Source organism: Podarcis erhardii (genome assembly GCF_964252035.2).
Source record: "Podarcis erhardii genome assembly, chromosome: 4".
NCBI lineage: Eukaryota > Metazoa > Chordata > Lepidosauria > Squamata > Lacertidae > Podarcis > Podarcis erhardii.
Genome location: NC_138508.1, coordinates 24,989,576 through 25,000,593, shown reverse-complemented (window position 1 = coordinate 25,000,593; position 11,018 = coordinate 24,989,576). Strand labels below are relative to the sequence as shown.

At 44.6% G+C, this 11,018-nt stretch overlaps 1 long non-coding RNA gene across 1 annotated transcript; it reads left to right on the top strand.

Moving 5' to 3' along the window:
* The first annotated feature begins 4,086 nt into the window (after positions 1-4,086).
* LOC309341342 lies at positions 4,087-6,484 on the top strand. Its single transcript, XR_014156237.1, has 3 exons — positions 4,087-4,118; positions 4,555-4,897; positions 5,594-6,484. It is a non-coding gene; the product is annotated as an uncharacterized lncRNA (long non-coding RNA).
* The last annotated feature ends 4,534 nt before the right edge of the window (positions 6,485-11,018 follow it).

Genomic DNA, 11,018 nt, shown 5'->3' with positions numbered 1-11,018 from the left:
GGAATTCACCAAGTTTAAGGTGGGGCAGGCTTGGTACTTGCAATGGATGTGGAATTGCTTTGAATCTCCTTTAAAAGGCTGTAGCTTTGGTATTGTGCATTCCACAGCATTCATCTCATCTGGAAGACCTGATTGGCCTTTGAGCTAATCAGCAAGGTCCTCTAATTTATCAACAGCATTAATCAGGGGCAACTTATCTGACAGGTAGGCAAACTAAGGCCTGGGGGCTGGATCTGGCCCAATCGCCTTCTAAATCCGGCCCACGGACAGGCCGGGAATCAGCGCGTTTTTACATGATTAGAATGTGTGCTTTTATTTAAAATGCATCTTTGGGTTATTTGTGGGGCATAGGAATTTGTTCATCCCCCCCCCAAAAGAATATAGTCTGCCCCCCACGAAGGTCTGAGGGACCGGCCCCCTGCTGAAAAAGTTTGCTGACCCTTGACTTATCCCATTTCGCCACCTGAGAAGAAACGGGAAGATTCCAGCCCCGCTACCCCGCTGCCAAAGTCTCACTTATTGGGGTTGCGCAGAACTCTTGTGACATCTCGCCAGAAGCTGCTGTTGCCACATGACTGCAGGGGTGGGGCACCCATGGCGGGGGGAGGGGGACCACACACCATCCCATGAGATTCCACCACCTTGGGCGGCTATTTACACTCTGCTTCATAGGTGAGCCAGCCTTGGCATCACTGCAACAAGAGCTGAGGGGAATCAGCCACCGTTACATATTTAGAGACACTTTCTATAGGAGCCCTGGCTGTGTGAGTTCAAGCAGGCACAGCAATGAAGTGTCACAGCCCCGATGGCAAAGATTCAAGACAAAGGTAAACAGTAAAAAGGTAAACACGCACACTTAGGCACCTGTGCAAATTCAGCTAGCATGGTAAAGGTAAGATGACAATAACCCCTTTCCTGTACCTCACTACAGTAACCTTAAAGCAGATGTTGAAGCAAAGCAACATATTGAAAAATAAACAACACAACATACAAAAAAAAAACTCTCATGAAGCTAGAAATCGGCATGATACAGGGGCTATCCAGTGTTTACCACTGCTGGTAAGACAGAAGTCATCTAATACGTGTGTGCTTCATACAGTTAACTTCTGGCTTCAATACAGTGGTACCTCGGGTTAAGTACTTAATTCGTTCTGGAGGTCCGTTCTTAACCTGAAACTGTTCTTAACCTGAAGCACCACTTTAGCTAATGGGGCCTCCCGTTGCCGCTGCGCCGCCGGAGCACGATTTCTGTTCTCATCCTGAAGCAAAGTTCTTAACCTGAGCTACTATTTCTGGGTTAGCGGAGTCTGTAACCTGAAGCATACGTAACTGGAGGTACCACTGTATTCTAATTCTAGAATTCTAGAGTTGGAAGGGACCCTGAGGGTTATCTAGTCCAACCTCCTACAATCCATGAATTCTGCCTACAGCTATCCCTGGGTGGGCTGAAACCACCAATGCACTGGCCCATTGCGCCACAGGAGAGAAGCAGGGGGCTGTTTGCCTGGCAGAGGAGAATGATCCCTAAAACACCCATTTCTGATAACACATCTTGGGAGTACGGGAGAAAAGAGGATTTGCTGGAAGATTTGATAATCAGGATCACGAAGGGCTTGGGTTGGGTTCGGCATGTTGCCCACATTTGTGCCTGGTACAAAGGTTGTGGACATTATGCAACTTGTAGATTGGCAGATATTGAAGGAGAGCTGGAGACGAGTCACTGACAACAATGCTATTTGGAAAATGTAGGCTGGGTTCAGATGTCACAATCAAAGTGGGACCACGCTGCAGCACTATGGGCTCCCCATCCCTGCATTAACCATAGTTTGCAGAGGAGTGTTATTGCTACAGACTATGGCTACCATGAGCCGGAAAGCAGAGGAGACGCCTCTGAGTCTGCAGCTTGGCCATGGTGGACTAGTGTTATCTGGTGCGTGAAATTGCTAGACAAGATGCTGAACCCCAGAGCTTCTTCAGAAAGGCTACCTCTTGTGGTTAGAGCCAGCTAGTTGGCAGAGCTGCAAGCTACCAATGCATAGATGGAATACTATGTCAGGAGGAAAAAACTGGGTGGTGTTTTGTTTTGTTTTGTTTTGAAAGCTCTGAGAAACATTTGAGGACAATTGGAGCCCCTGAAACAAGGGTTGGTTCCACTTGAACCACAGTGGAACCACGATGCTGTCGCTGAACATTAAAATGTCACTGAGATGGAAGAAGCCAAGCTATTGAACTTCTGCCCCCCACCCCCAGCTGCTGAAAATGTTATTGGGCTTAATCTCTGACCCCTGAAATTTCAGCAGCCATTGATTGCGTACTTTCAAGCCACAGCCATAAGAGCAAGAAACATGCTTTTGAACATGGAAACTGAGAGTTTTGGGCAGTTTGCATTCTGTATTGACTACCATATTTTACACTTTTTCTGCTTCCACAGAAGGGCTGCAATTCTCTTTATTAGCTCTGTTCATGTGGACTGTGCCAATATCTTCTGTAAAACACACACATACAAATATTACTCGTAGCCAGCAAACAAGAATGAGCATTCATACAACGTATAGCACAATTCTCACTGTTAAGGTTTTTACTTTAGTCACACATTGTTTCAACAAGTTAAGCCACATGATACACTTATGAGGAAGGAATATATCTTCCCCAAGGCTTATTTTGAGCCACAGCTCAAGTTCTGAATTTGTTTTCTTTCCCTGGGCCAAACCATAGAACATGATGTGAAGTAATAAGAATTTTTTTAAAAAAGATACTTCCTTTGAGCACCATGATGTGTTGGAACCTGTGCATGAAATCAAAACCAAGTTCAGTTAATCTTGGTTAATTACATTCCCCTCACTGTGTGAGAGCTCACACGCCACTCAAAGTCATATATAAGACTAAATCAAAAGAGCAATAGCAAGAATGTAGGCTAGAATCACGGAATCATAAAGTTGGAAGAGACTCAACCCGCTGCAATGCAGTGTACACTGTGTTTTTGCTCATAGTTAGCTCTGACTTGAACGGTGTGATTTACTGCCATCTTACTCCTGAAAATGAGGCAAGCGGAAAACCACTTGGACCCATGCATTCTAGGCTCAAGCCCTGAGGGAGTGATTGGTCCAAGATCATACCGTGAGCTTCACAGGCAAATGGTCTCCCTGGTCCTAGTCCAACTCTCCAACCACTACACAGCACTAACTTGAACCCCACACTGGCTTTTAGCCAGTTGCAGGGGGTGGGAATTATCATCTGTTGTGCCCCGGGTTATACACTACCTTCTTTTTAGCCAGCACCCCCACAGATCTCAGCTGTAAGCCTGCAGGTGCATTGCTCATTCAGGCAAACATCTCCAGCATTCGTTACCTCTCACTGAAGGAACATCGACCACTAATTCCTAAAGCAAACAATCAGCTTTACAAATAGGGATCACACCCACAGCCCCACTGAAACATGTAGCCACACAGCTGATTTTTCTGCAGGTGCCAGGGAGGGGGATGTTATTGCATTTTTCCCTGCGCACACGGCCAACAGTTTCCAGCTGTGTTCCACCTCGGCATCAAACTGGAAGCTGCCATTTGACTATGACCTAGATTGCTCTGGAGCTGCCCAGCCAACTTCTCTCATGACGTTAAGGAAACTCCCTGCGACAAAATTTGGAAAGCTTAGACTTTTCTTTCTGATTCCCTTCCGTCAAGACAGGACATTCAAGGCAAATTATTCCCACACCCATCAAAATTACACGCAAGCAACTCTCAGCCGGTCTTGCAAGTCAATAATCCCAGGAGTGCTGCAACCTCTGCTTCCTCTCCTGACAAAGTCCACCTACGATAGAAGTAAGGGAAAGGTTCATCTCCACCAAGGATAAAAGATCAGTTGGCTGGATTTGTGGATTTCTCCTCGGTGTTTCTGCATACTGGCCCATCATAATAATGCAGAGCTTGGTCTGTTAGGAGCCATGTTTCTCTTTGTTCTTGAGAAACAGACATGTTTCCAAGAGTTGCCTGCACCTGTGATGGGCATCTGATGCCAGGAGTCCTAACTGTACCAGTCCAAAGCAGTTGTATGTCCACACAATTGACTGTACGAGAAACTAAGCTAGCAGAGGGACTAGTCAGGAAGCTGGCAGGCATAAGGTTGCCACTGTGCTTTTATTTATAATTAAATTTATATGCTACCTTTCTTCCCAAGGGAGCCCAGGACAGCAACTACATTGGCAGCAAATACATTGGAAGGCAGAATTTGATTCAGCTCACATGTAAAGGAAAATTCACCTAATTCATACTTTCTGAAACCATGCGCAAACTGAAATGCAACTGTTCTTCAAACGTCACGCATGTCTGAATTCTGCAAAGCAGTTCTCCAACCAAGAAATGCGTACAACAATGCATATAACTAAAGTGTGCATGAAGATGCATATATTAGTGAAAAATATCAGACAAAATGTATTTACTGGAGAAAATACAAATATTAAGGGAAATATGTGTTTGCTAAAAATGTGTTTATTGGGAGAAATTTGCACTAAAACAATGAATTTTCATGAGGATCTCTCTCTTTTTTAATCACCAACAGATATAGAGATGTGGAGAACTGAATTAAGATTGGGAAAACGAGAACCCGAGAAAAACCGAAACCGAGAGATTTGCCCATCCCTGTTGGCAGTAACTACTTTAACAGTGAGTCCTCACCTGCTTCCTGCTGTCAGCCACACACAGATGCGCAAGAAGCATAGTGGCTGGGTTTAATCCGATACATAAGGCGAGGAATGCACATCATGACCTCCTAAGCTGAACGCAGCCCATCCATTCCGTGATGCCATCGGGGCAAGACTCTGGGAAGGAAGCCCATCATCCCACGCCGCCTACTGAGCAAGAAAGCCCTGTGGCTCTGCAGGGCCGACCTACCAGACGTGGAAGTGAGTGAGGTAACACACTTTGCCATATAAAGAGCAAGTCTCCTAAATAAGACCATTAATTCCAAATTCTAAATTGCACTGCTTTGCCTACCACAAGTTGTGAGTCAGCCAAAAACTTGACAATCCCCATTTTAAATTTTCTTTTTTTGCACCCCTGGGCAGATGGACATCAGAAGCAAGACTTAATTTTATTGGCTGACTGACAGGCCACAATAGTGTTGCGTTGCATGCAGCTTGGTGAGTCACAAGCTGCGAAAGGCTACCTAAGATGAAGAAGTCTTGTGGCCAGTTGAAGTATTAATGAGCAAAAAAACAACAAAAAACTTTAAACAACCTGGTTCCAATCCTGCCAAGACTCTCTAGAGTAAACGCAAGGCCTGATAGCTGTTTTCATATCACATGTGACCAGCTTGCTCTAGCCGCACTGCCAGTGAATATAATGATTGAGTCAGCATCTGAGCTGCATTATGATTTGTGATAATGGTGCTGTGTCATCCTGTGATGTACCCGTCTACATTTAAGAGGCCAAACCTGTACAGCAGCCCTATATTGCATTTGATCTGGGGCAGAAACAAATCCAGACACGCCCTTAGCCATCTAGCCCACCTTGAGCCCTTGGTACAATATGAGCACTGATTTATTTGCTTTAAAAAAAACCAAAAACTAATTAATTTAATTAGCCTCTCTCTCTTTCAGAACTCAGGCACCTTAAATGGTTTTCACCAGAACCACCACTGCCTGTGACTCAGCCTACCATCCCATATTGCCTCACCCACTTTTCATCCTAATAACAGCAGACTACAGCCAAGCAATGTCATCAGGACAGTGAACTCCCTTAGTGCAGCTGGAAACCGGAATGCCATCATCTGTAGTTGCTGTTTCGCCAGCTGCTTTGGCAGCCAGGGATATCAACAGAAGCCTCTCTGCTGTCATCTAGTGCTTTGCTGTGCAACTGCAAGTCATCCTGGTAGCTTGAACAGTATTTCTTATAAAGTCGCTAACAATAAGTGAGAGCAAAACAGTAGCTGCAATTTATTTGTTTTTAAATCAACCATCCACTGCCCTGAGTACCTTTATAAGAAATCAGTTTTATAAATCGATTATAAAAAAAGATGCTCAGGCAGCAGATTCTTTCTTGGAAGAGGCATTTGCTCATCTCTCTTCTGAGATCATAGCTCATCATCACCTGTGGGTGACAAACGTCATCTTAGCAGAGGCATTTGGCTAATTCTTCCCATGAAATCCTAGCACAGAATGTGAAAGCATTACTTCCTTCATTTGTGCTAATGGAAGCACTCCTCGTGGCGCAACCACAGCAGGTGTAATGGGGGCCATTTGGATCAGGACAATGGAGGAATCAAAGGCTCAAAGTCTTCACACACACACACATCATAGTCTCCATACAGCCCTCGGCCCCTGCGGTTGCTCCTGACAGTATATTGTCTGAAATTTGACCCTTGTTTCTAATAGTTTGTTAATGTTTTAAAACAAAGAATCTTCCTCCTTCAGAGCTATTATTTTCATAGTTTGCCAATTTATTGGTGTACAGAACAATGAATTTGGGCTGGGGACAGGCAGAGGGTGCTGAGCTGAAAAAAAGTGAAAATTACGTAACAAAATTGTTAATTTAAATAAAAAGACAGTGTCCTTAATACATGTTTTCTGCAAAGAAATGGGTTCTGAACACAAAACTCTATTTTTCCCCATAGAAGTGAGGTGATCATCATGAGGACAATTGCTCACAAGGCTGTATCTTTATTTCACAATAGCTCAGTCCCTGTGCAGAGGAAACCCACCCATACTTCCCTAAATATTGCAAAAAGGAAGGAAGGAAGGAAGGAAGGAAGGAAGGAAGGAAGGAAGGAAGGAAGGAAAAGTGAGAGAAGAGTCAGAAGATGAGGGCAAGTTGAATCTTTTTGGATGCCACATGGATGCTGTTTGGTAGAAACAAAATGCAAATATAATAGTGGTGCTGTCTTGCCCACTTGCTCAGAATCAAATACAGGCTTTTCTGAAGAGGAAAAACCTCTTTGATGGGAAGGCACAGCTACTAGAAGGGACAATACAATGAAATATGGGTTCACTATTTTTTTTGGGGGGGGAGGAATAGCATGTCAGTGCCTCAGCATGTGAAATGTGGCAAGACATTAGCAATTCCTTATCCAAAGCCCACTGAGGTGAACTTTTAAGGGAAACTGATAATTTAACCACTCGGGGGACTATTCAATAAATATTTTTGATCATTATATAAAAACTAAGCTAAATGTTCATTTGGCTCATGCTGATACCAGATGCATCAGGGTGTTAAAAGCTCCTTTAGCTTTTTAATATTTGCATAAAAAGAGGGGATTTCAGCAGGAATGGATTGATATAGCACAACGCAATATTTTCCCCCCATAGAACAATTGCCCAAATCCCTCACTTGCATCTCCTCAGCCTAGCTTTGCATCACCAGTGCACTGTACACTCATTAACTCTCAGTTACTAATGACACCCATGACAATTAGCTAAGCAGTGGTGTCCAGTCATGCAGACAGCCGCCCTGGGCAAGATGACAGTGCTACCCAGGATTGTCACCACTGCTCCAGACAAGATGTGTGATCAACTGTCCTTCCACACCTTCCCTTTTCTTTAAAGAAAGGGTCACAGGGTTCTCCCAGACAGGGGTTTATTCTAGAAGGGGGGACCCCAAATCAAACAAAAAATGATACTCTCCTCAAAAAAAAAAGGTGCAGTCCTCCATTTTGCTCAATGTGAGACCTGATTACTGACTGAATCAGACTGGAAATGTTAGCTATTGCACGCTTGTGCACATCCTGATATTTATTATTATTATTAAATAAAAAAAGATGTGCATACATAGAGACACAGAAAACCTATATGCCTGGGAACGGGCAAAGCTAGTGGAGAACAGGGAGTGACAATGAAAACACTCCACAGTGCAGATCCCTTCTGTCAAGATCTGCCCAGAGGTATGGAGGTCGGGTGGACAAGTCACAATGGATATCCAGGGCTAATAAACAAAAACAAAAGAACAACCAGGATGATGTGGAAGAACTATCATTGCAAACCAATACAATTAGATCTGATTAACTGGTTTGTGGCAGAAGAGCTCCTTCTGCAAGCAACCTCAGGTAGCCAGGCTGGGGAAGACTGGGCACAGCGGAGGATGGTGTCTTTAAGAAATGTGGCTTATTGTACACATATTTACACCTGGGTCTGCTTTGGAGAGAGTTCAGGGCATCTCAAGAGGGGCTTGTTCCCCACAGCAGCGCAACACTTGAGCCCAAGGCATCCTCAACGCTATCTCCATGCCTCTGTCCCAGCCTGCCAAGATAGTTCTGCCTTCACCTGCATGGAGTTCTGCCCACATCCTTTCTCCTTCCCAAGAACCCTTGCTCCAAGAAGCTCCTCCCCACCGTCTGCTCTCACACACACCCCTTATCCAGACCTCTTGTTTTTCAAAAGGACATTTCTCCTGTGTGATATCACGCCTCCTGTAACCTCCCAAACTCTGCTATTTCTTCTGCTAACTAACACACAGCTGGAGGAAGGACAGCACCTGCCTGGTCAATTGTCCTTTAATGGTCTGGCATTCCTGCACCCTCAAGGTCCCTTCCAACTCACAATTCTATGATTCCATGGCATTTAGTTCTCCTTAATGGCATCACTATCTGTGATCTCCTGAACAGCAGAACTGGTTCAGCCTGTATTTCAAATCTGACGTCTAGCGTCTTCCCTTCAATACTCCAAATATTATTTAAATTCTACCGTTTATTAATTTCTAACATTCACTAGTTCTAGGAGTGATGAGTGCCCTTGCACATTCAAACTTGGTCACCCCAGATCTGTAACGATAAGAAGCTGCCTCACACATTACTGAGTCAGGCCATTGGTTGATCTAGCTCAACTATGCTGACACACTTGGAGTGAATGAACCCAATGAACTTAAAGGAACAAGAACCTGAGATGATTCACACTCCCCTTTCCTAGGTAGTTGTCTTTGCAAAGGTTTTATGAAAAATAAAAATAAAATGTTTTGTTGATGCTGATTAATAGCAGTTCTACAGGATAGGGGTCTCTCTCAGCTCTACCTAGAGATGTCTGGGATCAAACCTGGGACCTTCTGCATGCAAAGAAGATGCTCTCCCATTGAACTAGTGTCCTTCAAGGAGACTGCTGGAGAAGGTGGTAGAAAGGATGAAGAGACATCCTTTGGCAATGAAGCAATATCCCAGGTTGTTGTTTAGTCGTTTAGTCGTGTCCGACTCTTCGTGACCCCATGGACCAGAGCACGCCAGGTACTCCTGTCTCCCAGGTTACCAGTGTTAGGAAATCTGCCATATCAGGAGAAACTGGCCACTCTCCAGGCACCCGGCACGATCTCCTGGTGACCTTCCTGTCTGCATTCCCGGCAGATGCAGGCTAGGTCGCGATCGGCGATCCTCCTCCACGTGAGAAGAACACACCACTCTTCCCCCCCTCCCAGGTAGGGGGAAAGAGAGACAGAAATGTATTTACATGCCTTTATTTCTGTCTTTGCAGCATTACAGAGAAAACACGTCTGCTCTCATCAGAGTCCATCAGAAGAGAGACAAAACTCCACCTCCTGTACTTCCTGTACAGGTCATATTACACTCAGAGCTAATTCCGGTGCTTTGCACTGAAAATAGACCCTCCCTCTGTTCCCACGGAACAGAACCAACATTCCCATCATGTTTTGCTTCCAAGCCACCTGCTGCTCGCGGTCGCATTGCATCCATATCGTAACAACCAGGCCCATATCTCAATTGGTTCCTGGTCATGACCCTATAAGCAGTTCAAGGAAAGGATCTACCCAACAAGACTGTGGAAAATTGAAGTGGATGCTTTGGGCAGATATACTTTTAGAGATGCCAGTGAATCAGACTGCAATCCAAGCATTTCACTATGGCATCCTCAGCAGCACAAAAACTCCAACTTAACTCCACAGCTTTTGGTGAATGCTGAAGACGCACCTCCTTACCCTGGCTTTTGACACCTAAGATGCACATTACTAGGACCCACCCTATTTTTGTGATTGTAAGTTTGCTTTAAACTGTTTTTAATGTTGCATTTTAAATTGATGTAACCTGCCCTGGGACCTTAGGCTGAAGGGTGGGTCGTAAATTAAACTAATCCTTGTCATCATCCTGGGCACAGATCTGGACTGGCACAAGCTCTTTGGCAACAGTGCTTCTCTTTCAGATGCTATGTATTACAGAGAGCTTTAGCAATTCTATGAAAGAATGAACTGCTCCTGCCCTCTCTTGCATCATCCTATAAATCTGGGGTTTTTTGCCCCACAGAAGACACAGTCATGCACCAGAGGCTTCCTGTAACTATCAGACATCAACACATCAGGTGGGGCTTTTTCCAGTTCCCAGGAAGCAGAATTGCACTCCAGTGTCAGTAAAGCAAGACCATGTAGCTAGATAATTGACAGGAGTTGGTTTTCCAGTGAAGTCAAAGAGACATGTTGCAAACTCTGAAGAACTTGTTACACCTTGGAAGGTATTTAATTATCTGACCTCCGGAAGGCGTGTTTACTTAACAGCCCAATCCATTGTGACGACTAGACTTTACATTAATAACAGGTGATTTGCTGCTGTCTTTAATGTGGGCTTCAGTTTCAACAAGGGTTTGCCAAAGACTGAGTGTACAAGTTGCTGAGATATAGATCTCTTCCAAGGAATAACTTTGGTTAGCCAGCTGGCGCCCCAGAGCTCCATTCACTCCCCAGACTCTTGTTATTTGCCCTTTACGTAACAGTTTATCCCAGCAATCCCATCTATTATGCATTTTGTCTGCAAAACTAGGACAACCGCAATAGGCTCTTTAATTCGTCCCCCATGTGAATGGCAATGGAAGCTCTATTTGAGCAGCCGAGATGCATAAAGCAGGCTTTGGTTGCTATTCAAAAAAGCAGAGGGGGTTGAACATCCCTTGACCTGTGTCTTGGCTTATGCAGGCATGAACTGCGGTTGCTGGCCTTTGCCCTTTCCTCAGTCCAAAGTATGGTTTCAAGTTTAAATAAATTACCAACCAGAAATAACACATGCATATACCTGCACGGTCCACTACTACAGTGGTACCTCAGGTT